Source organism: Aplidium turbinatum, chromosome 16 (genome assembly GCF_918807975.1).
Source record: "Aplidium turbinatum chromosome 16, kaAplTurb1.1, whole genome shotgun sequence".
Classification (NCBI taxonomy): domain Eukaryota; kingdom Metazoa; phylum Chordata; class Ascidiacea; order Aplousobranchia; family Polyclinidae; genus Aplidium; species Aplidium turbinatum.
In genome coordinates, this window is record NC_137487.1 from 16,353,630 (window position 1) to 16,372,028 (window position 18,399).

The 18,399-nt window shown below is 37.5% G+C and overlaps 1 protein-coding gene across 2 annotated transcripts in view; it reads right to left on the reverse strand.

The window, feature by feature from the left end:
• Positions 1-18,399, reverse strand: part of LOC145785424 (autophagy-related protein 13-like) — a 36,466-nt gene that overhangs the window by 11,749 nt on the left and 6,318 nt on the right. The gene's annotated exons all lie outside the window — the stretch shown is intronic.

The window sequence follows — 18,399 nt, forward strand, 5'->3', positions numbered from 1 at the left end:
GGTATATTGTGCGTAACAGATGGAATTCATCAGTCTTGACATGTCCATTGTTATACAGGGTAATCACACCAAGTGTAGACAGATATTTATTGAAATGATGTTTGCCATTTGTTTCCGAAGATTTACACATATATATAAAGTAAAATACAAAGGAAATTATAAATAAACAAAGTGTACTCTCATTTTCCAATATACCCTCCCTTTGCCTTCACCAAACACCTTAGTCAGTTGTGCACTTGACTGCATGAGGCACGTATGGTGTCTGATGATATTTTTTCCCAATAAGTGAGCAATTTTGCCTTCAGAGCTATAACACTTGAATGATTTGAAGAACAGGCTTCACTCTCCAAGATACTCCATAGTCCATATTGCGAAGTCTATTGGGTTTAAATTAGGAAAGGATGGAGTATGGTATATGGTAGTATGGTGTATGGTATATGCTATATGGTAGCGAGACATGGGTATTGAGAGAGAGTGAACTGGCAATCCTGAGAAGAACGGAAAGGTCAATGGTGAGAGCAATGTGTGGGGTGAAAACGAGAAGGGAAAAAAGGACTGAAGAATTGTTGGATATGCTAGAGATGAGAGAGACCATAGACCAACTGGCAAGGGCAAATGGAGTAAGATGGTATGGACATGTGATAAGGAGGGAGGAAGGAAGTTTTATTAGAAAGGCACTAGATCTAAAGGTGGATGGGAAGAGGAAACGCGGTCGTCCAAGAAGAACGTGGAAACAACAAGTGAAGGATGAGTTTAAAAAAGTCGGACTGAAGGAGGAAGATGCAAGGGACAGGGTGAAATGGAGAAAAGGGATTAAGACAATTGCTGCGCGGAAACAATCGGCCACCCCCACTAGTGGGGAACAAACCGACGATGGATTATGATGATGGAGGCCATAATTCCTTTGGCCGAAACAATGCCATATTCTCCTTACACCAGCCCTGGACAAGATTCGCTGTTTGGGACGTAGCCCCATCTTGTTGAAGAGTTATTCTGTCTTCTCAAAATGTTACATTGGTCCAGGGAATCAATTTCTTCAATTAAACATGTTGATTAGCTTTTACTCCCTCTTCAATGAAGAAGAGGAGAGTTTTTTCACCAGTTGAAGTTACCCCACCCCAAACCATCAGAGGCTGGTTTCTATCTCCGGAACATCAGCTTTTTATTCAGTGGGATATCTTCTTTATTCTTTGCATAAATACGGTCATTCTGATGATTATGCACGGTGAATAAATTTTTGTCTGTCCAAAGAACTGGTGGCTGCTAGGGTGTACCAAAAAAAATAAAGTTGTTTGGAATTTTTAGCCTATTTGCTAAAACTTGCATTTGGGGTCACAATCAACTTTGCAACAAAAATTTTTTAATTTCAAAGACGTCTTACGCCGGTACTCTGCATTTCCGTGATGACGCGGCCAAAAATTCATGTTTTGGTCATATATTCAGATCTGTAAGTGCCAGAGACTTCATTCTTGGTGCTATGGATGCAGAATGTCCACTTTCCTATCACCATTCAATACATTTATATAGCCTGAAGTCTTTACTTTTTGAGTTTTTTGCCAAAAACTGATTTTTGCCCTGTTGTCATAGGAATTTATCCAAAAATAATCTTAAAAAACATGAAATTCAACAGATAATTCATGCTGAATGTGCATATTTATACTGGTACCAGTATGTATGATAGTTTAAATCCAGCTGCTTTACTAACTATCATTTGTTTTTTGAGACAATGCAATTTAAGTGGTATAATTAGCACAGTACAAACCGCATAAGCCAGTTATATTACAAAGCAACATTATAAAGCAAGAAACACAAACTGTTAAAACAAGAATGTTTGTCTTGCTGCAGACAAATATCAAATTAGCCAATAGCAATAGGCCATTAACACAACTTGTATTTGCAATAGGTTCAGACTTCAAGAATAAAGAACCAGAAAATCGTACATGTGGTACCGGTATATCTGTAATGACCACCAAAAAAACGTGGGATAAAGTTAGAACTGAAATGGGTAGTCAAATTACGAGAAACAGTGAAAAACTCTCAAAAATGCTCAACATTTGCGGTACAATCTACTGTACAATGGGATCGCCAACTTTTGCATCCTATACAGTACACTCAAAAACGCAACAAATGGCTATACTTTTGTAATGCCTCATTGAAAATGAAGAGATCCTCTTGTCTCTAAGTGATGTTAAAAATAGTGACTCTGAATCTGATGCGATAATTCAACAATTACAAAAATATTTGATATGGTTGGTTTAGTGTTTGATACCACTTCTGTGAACACTGGTTGTAAGAAAGGTATTGTGAAACGTCTTGAAGAATATTTTAGACAAAACCTCCTTCTATTTGCTTGCCGGCACCACATCTTTGAGTTAGCAAGTGGTGCTGCATGCAAAACTGTTTAAGTGTTTATGGACTGGAGAGACATCCTCTCCAGAAAACAGCACATTTAATGCTTTGAAGGAACTCTGGTCATCGTTGAACCTTAATGATTACGATATTTGTGACAACAGTGCTTGGCCACGATGGACTAACACCAGATGTGCTGATGTTTTGTTACCTGGCTCTGAGTATTCAAACAAATTCTGTAAGGATTATAGAGAACTTCTTGTGCTTTCTGTTGTATTTCTCGGAGGAGCATTACCAAAAAAGGAGAACTTTGCATTTAAAGCTCCAGGTGCCACCAGTTATGCTAGATGGATGGCAAAGCTTCTTTACACTTTTAAAATTGCTTTATTTCGATCGCAGTTTAAAGCAAAAAGTGTTTTCAATGAAGAAGTTCTGAATAAGGTGTATTCTTTGGCAACTTTTCATTATATTAAGTAGAAAGCGGGTTAGAGTGCACTAGTGCATGCGATGCCTCACTGAATGACTTACTGCTGCACAAGCAGCTGAGTAAAGATATTCCATTAATGAAGAATGGTGCGCTCAATTGAGGCACATTGCTGAGGAAAATTTGAAGAAGCTAGACTGCCATCTCTGGTATCTAACTGATATCTAACTGAACGCTTGGTGGTGATAAGCTTGTTTGGTGAAAAATTAACTGCAATGGAAAACTCTACTTTCAGAAAATCCTTTTTAAATGCAAAAAAAAAACAACAACTACACGTCACCACAAACCAGACAACTGAACAGCAAATGCCCAAAAACATCAGCAAGGACACGCAGCTGCGAGATTTATTTGGCTCAGAATCATGGATTCTTCTGGACACAATGGGAATAGACTCTTCTTTTCTAAACAGCCATCCAAGGAAATGAGCAGAAGACAGCAATTTCTTGAAAGATGAAGAGATGGTTCACAACATTTGTGTTGTTAATGATTCATGTGAAAGAGCATTAAGTTTGTTGACAAAATTCCACAGCAACCTCATCACCACAGACAAGCAACAGAAACAGTTTTTATATAAAATAGTCCAACAGTTTTCGAAAGAACAAGCTATTACAGCAACATCATCCGAAAAATTCACCAAACGCAATATAATCAAATACTTTGCTTAGCTTGTAACACAAAGAGCCTTTTGAAGACTGCTATAATGCTATATACCGACTATACCGTAGTAGTTTTATAGACTGTGTTATTGAGATTGGACTCCAGGGTTAAGTTGTAGATTATTCTGCATTGTTGCTGTTACTTTTAACTATTTTAATTTCAGTTGGTATGTAAAACTAATGTCTCATGGTATTATCCTATACACTGAATAGTCCATATTTTGTGTACAGTATTGTGATGATGTTCTGCCACAAGCTTGAACTGCTAGCATGTAACTAGCTTACTGCAGCATATCAGTGCTTAAACAACATAATTATACATCACATGCTAGAGTAATGAGTATGAAATAATGTAGTTTGGTATATATATGCGACATTGATTCGTAAATGTAATGGTAGGCTACATTCACTTACTCAGTAAATAACTGATTGGGTGATGTATGTACATTGGCCAATTCTTTTCTTTGATTTATAGTAATCACTGTCTGTCAGCTGAATACCAGAAACAGGCGTAAAATTACATATCAGCATAAATATTCATATTTCCATGAATTTTTTGTTGAATTTCATGTTTTTTAAGATTTTTTATGGATTAATTCCTATGACAACAGGGCAAAAATTAGTTTTTAGCAAAAATCTCAAAAAGTAGAGGCTTCAGGCTATATAAATGTATTGAATGGTGATAGGAAAGTGGACATTCTGCATCCATAGCACCAAGAATGAAGTCTCTAGCACTTACGGATCTGAGTATATGACCAAAATATGAATTTTTGGCCGCGTCGTCACGGAAACGCAGAATACCGAAGTCAGACATCTTTGAAATTGAAAAATTTTTGTTGTAAAGTTAATTGTGACCCTAAATGCAAGTTTTAGCAAATAGGCTAAAAAATCCAAAGAACTTTATTTTCTTTGGTACACCCTAGTGGCTGCGTGCCTCATGCAGTCAAGTGCACAACAGACTAAGGCATTTGGTGAAGGCAAAAGGAGGATACCACATTGGAAAGTTTGGCCTGCGCGGGGGATAAATCCCCCGCGCACTTCAAATTCCAGCCGCGGTTTCAGCCGCGCAATTCATGAAAAATCACAAGCGCAGCCGCGCAATTTACTAAAAATCACAACCTCAGCCGCGCAAAATCGCTCCGGCCAGCCGCGAGACTGCAACTAAATAATGGCAACAATGGTGCTCCATTGCTCGTATAAAATCCGCTTCTTATGTCAATATGACGTCACAAAACGGACGCAACTATTATTGGGAGGGTGAAAAAAAGGAATGTAAAAAGCGGCGGAATGGAGGTGATAAGGCGGAATGAATATGGATTTTTTGACAATTTTTTCACAATAAAAACATTAGACCAACGTCGAGTGACTATTTTTTTACAATTAAAACATTACACCAACGTCGAGTGTTCGATATAAGGCCCTAGGATAACTTAAAGCTTATCAATTTGCATCAACTCAACTAAAAATTTATCTAATTAAAGTTTAACATCAAAAATATAAAACCTTTGCCACTATGTGCTGTAGCTTTCTCATACTGCTCGGATTTTAGCAATTTTGCCATCGTTGGAAAGCACGATCGTAGGCCTACATCCAGGGGCGCCGGAACGATTTTTGACTGGGGGGGCAAGATTACGAAAAAAGGGCACTTTTGTTTACTGAAAGGGCATTTTTTTTTCAAGTTTTAAGATAAGATATAGCGATAATGCTAATGTATCAGCTCACTATGCATTGAGTAATGATAGCCTACAAGCGTCCGGTATACAAAGAAGGGCATCATGCTATGTTATAATGATGTAACCTACTGTCAAGCCTTAAAGCAACCTGCGGCCATGGTCGCTAAATAGTGCTTGAATGACCGCCGGTGCTATCTCCTCAATCGGCCAAGTTTGGCCGCCGGTCTCTTCCTAGCCAATTATTTAATTTCGCAATAGAATGATCGTGGATTAACTGTCGAAAATATGTAGTATGAAAGAGTGACGCAAAATTAGGTCAGCGCGTCATAACCGCCACTGTTGCATTGTGCGGGAAAGTTTGTTATTGATGGAATATATCCATCTGCGATCACCAGCGCTGTAAGTCTTGTTTGTAATTTCCGATTATTTTATTTGTTATTTTAACAAAGTCTTAATCCGAAGTGCTAATTTACATCGGCTGGCATTATTGTCGTTTTTATGTTGATTCGATGTTGTCGGACATTGAATCGTTGTTAAAAAGGAGAACTAGGTTAGACTGGTTAGTTTGACATCGGAGGGGAAAACATTTTTTGATCATTGCAAATGCTTCTTTTAGTAATGTCCTTCACATCATTGAAATACTTATTTTATTACCTTGTCGTCATCGTCAACACAAGTCGAACGTTGTTTTTCGTTGCTAAAAAGAATTTTAGGGGAGTGGCGAACTTCTTTAAAATCAGCTACATTGGAGACACTCGTGCGAGTGTCGTTAGATGGTCCCGCAGTACTGGATTACAATCCCGATAAAGCAGTTATTGCGTGGTGCAACGATTCTATTGTAGGACGTCGCCCAGGCCCAGACTTCAACAACGCTAAGTGATCAATTTAGCATTGTTGCAAGTTTAATTATATTTACTTGTGCTATCGTTATTTTTATTTTGTATTTTGGCCTCCAAGCACGCAGATTTGGACGCCGAGAAGGAGCTCCCGGTAGGCCACGATGGCTGCCGAAAAACAACGAGGTTTAAGGCCTGTACTGTGTTGCAAAATTTTGTGCCGTAAATATTATTTTGAGGCAAAAATGAAAGATTATAATTAGGCTAAAAGCGAATAGCAGAAATTGTTATATTGCAAAATGTGCAGTAGCTTACGTGACTTTAAAAGGGCACCATTGCCCCCCCTGCCCCTCCATCTGCAGAAAAAATGAGGGCAAGGGGGGCATTCGCCATTTAATTGAGTCTTTCATATTAAAAAATTTCTTCAGTGTCAGGCAGTGACGCCGGCGGGGGGGAGGCAGGGCAGCTGCCCCCCCAATGTTTTGGGCATCATCTTTTTAATTTTTTTTTTATTAATACATATTAATATTATTTCTTTAATATTTGGATCCCAACCTCAAGTTGCAAGGGGGGGGTAAAAGTTCTATCTTTAAAAAAAAGTATGGAAAACCTTGATGACTAAATTTTACAGTTACAGTAGATAAAAAGATTTTCTACAGAAGCAAAGATATAGACTTTTTAAAGTTTTAACTAACGTCACATATTGATGTAGAAAATAACAACCTGTTAAATTTTTGATACCTCACACTCCCATGACTTCTTCCGCGCGCATTTTGGCATTGGTTGCTTGCAGTGATTCTTTCACTTAAACAAAACGTTTTGTTTCAGCAGTTTTGAGTTGTTCGATTCTTAAGTTGTAAAGGAGACTCAATTTCTCCAATATTTATTATTTATGTTTCTTCTTTAATCTCAGCAGAGTATAAAACTTGTAAAAGTTTTTCATCCATACGACGTCATGAATGAAATTACAAATCGGCGTAATGACGTGACATCATCTAAACATTTTACCGAATAATAAATTAACAAATTCGATCGTCAAAAGTGGTTTGGTGGTGGTAAATATTACGTAATGAAAAAAATGTGATAAGGTTTGAAGACATTACGTCATGTATTTTCAATACAAATATGAAGTTTAAAATTTATTCTTTTGTTCATAGTCGTAATCCACCTTCAAAGCGGTACTACAAAGAACAATTTTCGATAAGGGGGGCATCAAGAATAAGTCGACATGACTTTTAATCCTTAGAAGTTTGGGCTCCTGGAGTCTTGCTCAGTTTGGGGGGGAGCTGTCAATTCTTCTTATGCTTTAGGAGTGATATCTCTGTTATTTTGGCACGGTTTCAAAATTTGGGATTCACTTTGTAAAATTATTCACGCTGAGCATATTCGAAAATTAAAACTATGAATTTTAGAACTGGTCATAGGCCTAGGGAACGTTCAAATATTACGTAACGCTTTTTTTCCGAATTTTTGACCCCCCTCCCCCATGTAACGCTTTTTTCAATCCCCCCCTCCCCAATGTAACGCTTTTTCACTACGAATTCAGCACAAAAAACTACCATTACGTATTCGAAAGCGTTACATAACGTTTTGCTTGAACCCCCTCCCCCCCGATGTGACGCTAACGTAACGCTTTGCATAAACCCCCCCTCCCCCTCGAAGGCGTTACGTAATATTTGAACGTTCCCCTATACGTTGAAATGTTGAGGTCACTTATGAGTGTAATTTGTAGCGTGAGTTTACACATTATTTTTTGGTAGAGTAATGAAGAACGTGCATAGTAATGTTGTGATTAATTTTTTTTACATTATTTTACATACAGCCAATGCCCTTCACGCTGTGAAACAGTTAGGATTAACGAGACATGGGCCAAATTAATTACTTTCATCCAGCTGGTAGGAAAATATTTCAGAGGATGTGCTGAGAAATGCCTTATATCTTTCAATTTATAATCTTTATTCGCTCAAAATTTAAGCTCAATAAAGGTGAATAAAAGTTTGGAAAAGTCAAGAAATCTCGTAGTCGCAGCCTCAGTGGTTTTAGAGATACAACTGTTGATACAAAAAAGTTGAATTGACAGCCCCCCCAACTTTCAAAGGGTTTGAATTGAGTTAACAGATCTATGCCGGTTTACGTCAGCTCTGGAGATCAGTAAAATATAAGGTTGTCATCTTCAGTGCAACAAGACCATTGATTGATTGGTTTAGTGAGGATTCGTAGTCCCATTACTTTCATTTTGAGTGATTATACTCATTTTCAATTTATTCCTACAAGACGTTACATAATGAAAAAATATATAACTAAGGTTGGAAGACATTACGTCATGTCTTTTCAATTCAAAATGAAGTTTAAAATTTATTCTTTTGTTCATAGTCGTAATCCTCCTTCAAAGCGGTATTACAAAGAACAATTATATAAGGTTCTCATTATCGTGATTGTAAGCCGCGGGAAATTTTTTCTCTAAAAAACAGATTCCCGGGAAGCTAAACATTTTTTCCAGCCCTGGTAGAAAACAAGAGAAATTAAATAACTTAATATACCACTGTCTTGCACCAGTGGCGTAGCCAAGGGAGGGGGGTTCGGGGTTTCAACCTTTCAAATTGAATTTACGGATGTTCTACATTGTTTAGGCTACAAGAAAAGTTTTAGCCTATGATGTACTTTCTCGTCAAACTGTGCAAGGATGCAAGCCATCTGCAACTGCTGAGATCGCTTGTTCGATCTAGATTAACATCTAAACAGCTATTCGTTATACAAAACTTGAATATATCAGACATAGCCTAAAGTAACTTCATTGTCTCAAAGCTTTTTGTTTTACACTCATCAAGATATATGACCTCTATGACGTTACATTTTCTAAACTTTGGGTTGACTATTGGGGGTGCCCGCACCCCCTGGGGGTGCGAGTAGCTGTTGCTGGGGGTGCGAAAATACATCGAGGAAGAAGAGCTATACCGTATATAGAGATGGATTTTGAGGTCGTGATTATCTCAGAGCATTCTATGTTGGCCTATACAGCACAATGCACAACAACAAAAAAATACCACCCAACAAGTTGCTGATAACAGAAATTTTCCTATTCGTTAGCCATATAAAGGCCGATTAGCTACTTTTCTGCGTTGTTTTCGTACGTATTTTAATTTTTTTCTCAGAACCACTCCGGTTCAGAACAGGGGGTGCGAGATTGGCTTCATCAATCTCATGGGGTGTGGGGTGATAAACGAATCGGGAAGCCCTGCTTTAGAGCATAAAAGTTAGTGACTTACCGGAATAAGATCGTTTTTTGAATCAACCAAGGAGAAAATTGATAAATAATAAAACTGTAATAATCTCGCAAAAAAAAAAGCAATCAACCTATGTCTCTAAAACAAAGTTTGCCTAATTTTAAACCAAACTGCATTAAAAGAGCGAGTTTTGCCAATACCAAACATTCAAATATCTCAGTCTGGAATTAGCAACAAGAAAACATAGAGACTTAGCTTTGGTGTCCGACGTTTTTTTCGTAAACAGTTTTTCGTAAAACAATTGTTCGTAAGCAATTGTTCGTAAAATCAATTCTTCGTAAAGCAATTCTTCGGGCATGCAATTGACCGTATTACCAATTGTTCGTAAACAAATGTTCATAAAAGTTAGGCTACAGCTTTTAAGAAAAAAAAACAGTTACAATTGTTTACTTACAATCAATTAGGGTAGCCTATATGCTAAAAATGTGCTAATTGTGCTTAAAGACGTGCTGTACCTGTAGAGTGTAGACGAGCAGACAGAGTGTAGAGTCCCTGATTCAAAATGGCATTACAGTTTGTGAGCAGCGAAAAAGGAAAGCCAAAACTTTTGTATAGTGGCCAGCTTTATTACAAAGATTATAGTGCACTTAACGCACAAGGGCAAGAAACTACTTATTGGAAATGTGAGCATTTTAATAAGAAATGTCCTGCACGAGTAACAACTGCTATGGCAGCCATTGTACAATCCAGAGGTGAGCACAATCATGCTGGAGATGCTGGTCATGTCGAAGCAGCAAAGGTTATGGAAAATATTCGTTTAGCAGCGAAAGACAGTCGTGATGCCCCAAGTTACCTCGTCTCAGCAAAAACTATTGGACTCAGTCAAGCCACGGCAGCAAAACTGCCAAGTTAGTTCAGGCCCTTAGGGGAAAAAATGAGCATCTTTAGGCTAAACGTGTTACACGTTGTTTTTTTGCATTTTTTTGTAGCTGATGAATCTAACTTCAATTTTAATGGGTGCCGCAACTTTTTGGGTCACGTGATCACCCCCAAATCGGGGATTCCCCCCAAGTCAATTTTGAGCTCTTTTCACGGCATTTTTATGCAATTAGATACGTTATTTTTTTACATTTGGACTGACTGCCACTACAAAATACACGAGATAAAAATCGCACAAAATTATGTTATTAATGACGTCATTGCGACGTCATGTATTAATTTTTTGCTTGTTTTTTTCTTATTGTAGTCGCTTGTTTGTTGTTGGTGTTACTTTTTTGGTTACAATAAGTTACCAATGGTTTTTCAACTGATTTCATTAGTATTGAGTGTCAGTACTAACATATTCAAAATCTTAAGGAATCCAACTTCCGGAAAGTGGTTATTTTCAAGATGGCCGCTAAACCATTGAACAAAACAGTAAATTGACCATAACTCGGCCATCATATGACCAAAACATGTAGTTTTGGTGTCTGTATCTAGGTTTTTATACCCTGTGAAGTCAATGAGACTATTGTCAGAATTGTTGAATTATCTGATGGCCTATAAATTCAATATGGCCATCCAAGATGGCCGCCAAACCATTAAAATAACAGTAAATTGACCATAACTAGGTCATCATATGACCAAAACATGTAGTTTTGGTGTCTATATCTAGGTTTTTATACCCTGTAAAGTCAATGAAACCATTCTCAGAATTGTTAAATCATCTGATGGCCTATAAATTCAACATGGCAATCCAAGATGGCCGCTAAACCATTAAAATAACATAGTAAATTGACCATAACTAGGTCATCGTATCACCAAAACATGTAGTTTTGGTGTCTATATCTAGGTTATTATACCCTGTGAAGTCAATGAGACTATTCTCAGAATTGTTGAATTATCTGATAGCCTATAAATTCAATATGGCCATCCAAGATGGCCGCCAAACCATTAAAATAATAGTAAATTGACCATAACTAGGTCATCCTATGACCAAAACATGTAGTTTTGGTGTCTATATCTAGGTTTTTATACCCTGTAAAGTCAATGAAACCATTATCAGAATTGTTAATTCATCTGATAGCTTATAAATTCAATATGGCAATCCAAGATGGCCGCTAAACCATTAAAATAACATAGTAAATTGAACATAACTAGGTCATCATATGACCAAAACATGTAGTTTTGATGTCTATATCTAGGTTTGTATACCCTGTGAAGTCAATGAGACTATTGTCAGAATTGTTGAATTATCTGATAGCCTATAAATTCAATATGGCAAACCAAGATGGCTGCCAAACCATTAAAATGACAGTAAATTGACCATAACTAGGTTATCATATGACCAAAACGTGTAGTTTTGGTGTCTATATCTAGGTTTTTATACCTTGTGAAGTCAATGAGACCATTCTCAGAATTGTTAAATTATCTGATAGCCTATAAATTCAATATGGCAATCCAAGATGGCTGCCAAAACAATTAAAAATGTACAATAACAATGTATTGTTTATTAATAAACCCGGTAAATTTCTATATGTATTTGGGTTAACTGAGCAGGCATAAAGAGCTCATACGATGTGGTCATGTAGACTCTTGACATAATCAGCGTAAAGAAAGCAAATGGATCAAGTATTACTAATGCTCATCGCTGTGACTCTCGATGTCATCGTCTGTAATTATGTGACTGCTGTATGGACACATGAACCAGTTTGGCATGGTCCACATCCAGCATGGTATGGTAGCACATATCTCCGGCAACTACAGTGAGGTGAACACGATTCGCAATTGCAGTGATCACTTTCAGTAGGTTGTCCGGGGCAGCTTTCATGTTCGTCATGATTGGAACCATCTGATTATTGTCTACTTTCCATCCCCAGTCTAGAGCATCCATACCATCGTCAGTAGCCTACCCATCCTGACCATAATCTGGTAGTAAACTCTGAGGCAGTGGAATTTGGTAAAGGATGATGTAGGTGGCAAGCGTTCAGGGTGAACAAAGGATTTGGCTGTTTTAATTTTCTTGACCAATGTATTGTATCGCTGTGTTTCTAGGTTACTACTGCCATCGTTGCCAAACATAACGGTCATAGCTTTGTTTCCAAGATCCTTAATGATGTGGTCTGTCTGATTTGGGAGAATAAAGCAATTTGCACATTCTTTGATTATTGGTTGACTTTTCACTAGTTTCTGGAAAGCGTCTTCTTCCCGATACCAAATATCCTTGACGTTGAATCACAACCGGTGAATGCATGAATGAAGAGGAGCTGTAAGCATAATTATGTCTAGTCCGATGATTGCTTTAAGTTTGTTGATGTCGTGTATTTTGGTTGCGTAAGCCTTTTCGGAGTGGAAGTAGAGGTCTTTAATGTCTGGGTCAGTGTCAGCATAGCGTAGTATCAATATTAAAAGGTCCGTGTCTTCACCAATTAAAGCCGTACTATGTCGATGAGGGCTGTCCATCTGCCGTCTTGACGATGTCAACATCTGCATCACCTGGAGCGTTCATCACATTGCAGCTTCTATTCCTCAGTTGAGCAGAAATTAATCCTTCCTTGTTGGAAGCTCGAGGCAAGAACTGCTCCTTCTTTCCAATGAACTGGGTGTCTACAGTAAAGTGAACAACCGGGTGGACGTTCATGCCGCGTCTTTGATGGGTATTGTCTTTGATAGACGGACCACCATATCCATCAAAGACCACCGTTGCTAAGCGATAATGACGAATGGTAAAATCTGCATACGACAGTGCAATAGACCCATAACTGTCTCCAGTTTCCATGGCACTCGATGCAACAAGAACCCTCCATCAAGGAATGTAGTGATCGGTTTTCGAGGCAGATTCTTTCACTACTTCATAATCGGCTGACATCACACTGCTGGCATGTTCTTTGATGGCAGTAGCTATCTGAGGCTTATCTTCTGCAAGAAACAGGGTCTGGATGTTACGTGGCTGTCACAAGTAATACTCGTCTTCCTCTCAACTGGTCTGAGTTTTTGGGAAATGACAGCAACAAAACTGCGTTATATCAAGTGGTTCAACAAGCTGTGATAACTTCAGTCGATCCAAACTTGTTTACGATTGTTGTAACATCATTAGATACAGCTCTTAACAATCAAACATTGGACATGTCTGATGTTTCCCCATGTGATCACGAAGAGGCAGACACCCGTATGTTTCTCCATGTGAAACATGGAAAATCCGATGCCATAGTCAAAACAGTAGATACTGATGTGGTAATTATTGCAATTTCGTGTTTTGACAAGTTAGAAATCTGTAAACTATGGGTTGAATTTGGAGTTGGAGAAAAAACTCGCTTCATTCCAATCCATGATATTGTTTCATCTTCACCTCAATCTCAGATGATTTGCGCTTCTTTACCTTTGTTTTATGCTATCACAATCTGTGATACTGTTTCGTCTTCGGAAAAAAAGGCTTGGGATTGTTGGATGCTTAATCTTACCGCAATGTGTGGCTTATTTAACTCTCTGAATTTCTCAAGCTCACCTAGTTCTATAAATGACATACAAAAGTATGTCATAGCTCTTTATGGCAATAGTCCTACTATCACGGATGTAGACGAATGCCGTTATATGATGTTTACCAATGGTTGCACTATTGAAAAGCTGCCACCAACGTCAGCTGCTTTGATGCAACATACACGCAGAGCGATACATCAAGCTGAAATACGGACATCAAGCTGAAATACGGAAATCAAGCCTCGTAAATGTTCAGCAACTACCTTCTCCTTTAGCTTGGGGTTGGAAACATAATGATGCAAATCAGCTTGTTCCGTTTTGTCAGTCTACTTGTGGCTCTCGATGTCCCTGTAAGAAAAAATCCATAAAATGCACAAGTCTTTGTTCATGCGAGTACGAAACATGCAATTCGACCACAAAATATCCAATCCTCTCTGATGTTTCATCTTCAATCCACATTGACGTTTCATCTCCAATCCACAATCATCATTCAAGAAATGCTTTTGACTTTCTAAACTCTATCTTGTAACTTGAAAAAACTTGTCGTACACGATTTTTTTTAATATCAAATTACGTATGGTAGGAATTTAACATCGAAAACCGCTAGTTTTTTCATCTTGAATTAACAGTGTTAAGACTCTGACATTGCATCATCTGGGGTCGTGTATTAATTGGATTTGTAGATCATAATTAGGGCTACATAATTATTTTAAATTTTAAAGTGGCATGACCAAAAGGGAAATTCACCCCTGGTAGCTGCTCTTCTGGTTATTCCCTTGATGACGTCGTTATTGCGTCATACTGTACTGGAATTATTGTTATTGCTTGCAATTGTAAAATTTTAAGCATTTGCAAAACTAATAATGAGAGTATTTGATCGCTTTTTTCGGAATAAACTTACCTTTGGTTCCTGAATTTGAAGTTGTCTAGTTTTAATAATGTAATGATGACGTCATAAAAGACGCAATCATGACGAAACTACTTTTAGGAATTGTGAAATGGTTTTAGTAACCGGTACTCCAACTAAAACCAACAGCAAACGACCAAAATAGGTTAAAAAAGCAAAAAAAAATATTTGATGACGTCACAATGACGTCATCAAATAAATTATTTTGTGTTTATTTTGTCTCACTTATTAGTATGTGCTTTTTAAGTTAAAATATACAAAAATCGAATATGTAATTGCACAAAAATGACGTAAAAAGAGCTGAAACGTGATTTCTGGGGAAATCCCCGATTTGGGGGTGATCACGTGACCCAAAAAGTTGCGGCACCCACTAAAATCAAAGTTGGGTTGATCAACTGCAAAAATATGCAAAAAAACAACGTGTAACACGTTTAGCCTAAAGATTCCCCTAAGGACCTGAACTAAGTGTGCAAAGCATGAAAAGGGCAGTCACCCAAGTGCGATTGAAGGAAAATGCAGGCCCGGCAATCCCACATTCTCTCCGTGAATTGTTTGTGACGAAAAATTGTTCACGAACAATTCACCTATCACCTGTTTACGAACAATTCACCTATAGGCTACGAAGAATTGATGTATACGAAGAATTGCTTTACGAAAAATTGCTTTACGAAGAATTGATTTTACGAACAATTGTTTACGAACATCTGCTTTACGAACAACTGTTTACGAACAATTCACCTATAACCCTTAGCTTTATATCCGAAAAATGCCGAAGAAAACATGATCTTATCCTTTTGCTGTGCCACCGGACGCATATTTACAAAAGGTTCTCTATTTTGTGCCTATCTCGAAAACTGACCAATCAGGTGCCGTATCGCTTTCTTACGTCATTGCGTCATTTACGTTTTCTTTCTTTGGTCTTCTGCTAGTAATGTCTGGTACAGGAGCAGGCTGGTAGGTTAAGTTCGCAAGTTAGTCAGTTAAGTGAAGTGTACTGATGCATGTACAATTGAAATGTTGAAATACAACAACTGACTAACGCAAGTTAGTCAGTTAATTGAAATGAATGAAAGCGCGCATAAAATAATTATCAATGGAAAATGAGTTAGTGTAATTTTCTTGGCACTGGATGTAGCAGATATAGCAAGTTAGTCAGTTAACTGTAGCCTAGGTACTGGTGCATGAAAAATTGAGCCTGACAAATTGGTAATGTTAATTTTTTTTTTTTCGGTAGCCTAACCTAGGCAATTGCTGGCATCATGGCTTCTCAGGTAGCCTACCACCTGTGCAATTGGTGAAGCGGTTAGAACGTTGCAAACTTGAGAAAGCCTGTGCAATTAATATCTTTCTCCAAGCTGGCTAATAAAACCACAGATAGGCTAGGCTGGGAGCAAAAGGGCTCTAATTGTGGCAGGTGGAAAAAAAGGTTTTGAGGGTAGCCTATAGTGGTAACAGTGCTAGTTTTAGGATTGAAACATTATGCTGATGGGCTTTTGCCTGAGGATGGGTTTCTTTTATGTCCGGTTTTCTTTCTCCATCCTATTATTATTATTATGACTGCTCATCCACATCAATATTGGAACTGGCAAATTCAATCCACAACACTTTTCATTAGGCTGTCATTCAATACTACATGTGTGCTTCTCTGTTTTTGTTTTATTTTTTGCTATTTGATTTCTGATTTCATCAGAATTGTAAGGCATGCAGTGCATGCCTTGCATGTATGGAGAATACGCCACTGAATTAAGCAATGTTTCATTAAAATTGCACACATTTTGCCCCCTAAAGAGGTTCTGTATGGTTATAGCTGTAAGCCTAAGCTATAATATGAAGTAAATCAATATAGGCTAACTAAAGGGCTAGCTTGTTAGTAGTCCAGAAAGTAATTTATAAACAAAAGTATATACATACATATGTTAAATTTTAGTAGCAATCCAAGGTTTTAATCTGATCTTTCATTTAGGTTTTATTGTGATAAATTCAGTGCTGTAATAATCTATATTTGTGAAATGGGGTTTGTGTGTTGTGTAACAAGCTGTAAAAGTGGGTATGTACAAGTCTTGCAAGACTGCAGTGAAAGTACCAATGTTTTGATTTCCGAAAGATGAAGAAATGAAAAAAAGATGCTGCCTGTTTCATAAATTTAATTGCAAATGTGTGGAAAATCATGTCTGTTATAACACCTACAAAAGGTAAGAATAAGATCAAAAGAATGGCTTTAGTTTGGTTGTTAAATTTAATTAATTAGGTTGAAATTGTGTAAAGTGACAACAGTACTTATTACGGCCCAGCAAATAAGGTTTTGCTCATTTATTCACCGTCTTTTGACTTTGATTCGAGGCAAAAAAGGTTCGTTCTGGCGAGGAAAGTAGGTCTAAATTGTATGTTGTGTACCAATGGGTGTACACTACTCAGAAATTGCTAATGTGCTCTGTATTTTTTCAGCTTTTCAAAAAAGAGATGAGATGTGTTCTCCAATTGAAGCTGATGGAATCAAACAACAACCGAGTTTGACCTTCTTAGGAAAAGCTAGAGATCTATTTATACTTTGGAAAAAAGAAACCTTTCTGGGCTCACTTCACAGACATTTACTGCATGCATTCAGACCATGGGTGCGGTTCCAGAGTTGGCGCAACATTGATAACCAACCATCATTTCACTTATGTTATTTGTTATACCTCACAGCCAATGGAGTTGCTACTCATAAACACCTTAACAGTTTTTTCAAGCGTGCTTGTTATTGTACTGCAGTGTTTATTGTATGCTTACTTCACATTTATTTACAACCAATCGTATGAAGTGAGTATTGGTGAAGTTGCTGTTGTATTCTTATTGAATAAGATCAAACTTTCATTGAGTGTGTTGTGATTTGACTACAGTACATAATCTCCTGGTCATTCCGGACTATTTTTGATGGCCATATCTCAAAGAAGTATTTGTTTATTTTTTATTTCTTTTTTTTAACATGTGATATATTTTATTAAATACAGGTCATCTTTACGAAGCAGACACAAAATGCTGACTTTAATAAGTAATCACTCTATCTACGAAGGGATAAGCCTATAGCTGTTTGTATGATTAACTGTCTTAGTCATTGATTAAGTATATTTACGTCTACTTGTCTATATCACGAAACATAGTGTAATTTAAATGGCGATATAAAGTAGATATTTACACTATAGAATATTTGACTTGGGTAAATTTGATCAAAGTGTTGGAAGCATTAATTACGTTGTTCAAATTGCTTGTATCATCAATCTTATCATTTACTTGCTTCCTTGATTGTCACTATTGCATGGTACTGTGCTCTGTCATGTTACACCATCTGATATATCTTAAAGTTCAGACGATTGCATTGATTGACGAAACGTACGAAAATGGATTTATTGTTTTCATGACTGTGTAGCTGTTAATTAGTAACATGTTAATAGTGTTAGGTAACATGCGTAACTATAATGTGTCAATGACAGTAGTCTATGTACGCGCTTGAGTGCATTCAATGATGTGCTGGTGCGTGTACTGTAGAGCCAGAGGTAATGAATACCGAAGGCCTATAATATATGTACCAAGAATGACCGGTGTTTTATAGGACACCGTGGTAGTCCTAGTGGTAAGGTACTATGTGTTCGTTTTGTGTACATCCGAGTTTGCCTGTAGACTTCGTGTAGGCCTAATCGACAAACCCCAAAGTGAAAGTTGCAGCTTGTCCTTTTACCTCGAGACGTTACCAATATTACCCAATGACATTACCGCACTACGGTGTGACTTTTACAACCCAGCGAAAGCTGTCACAGAATTTATTGCGTCTGCACCAG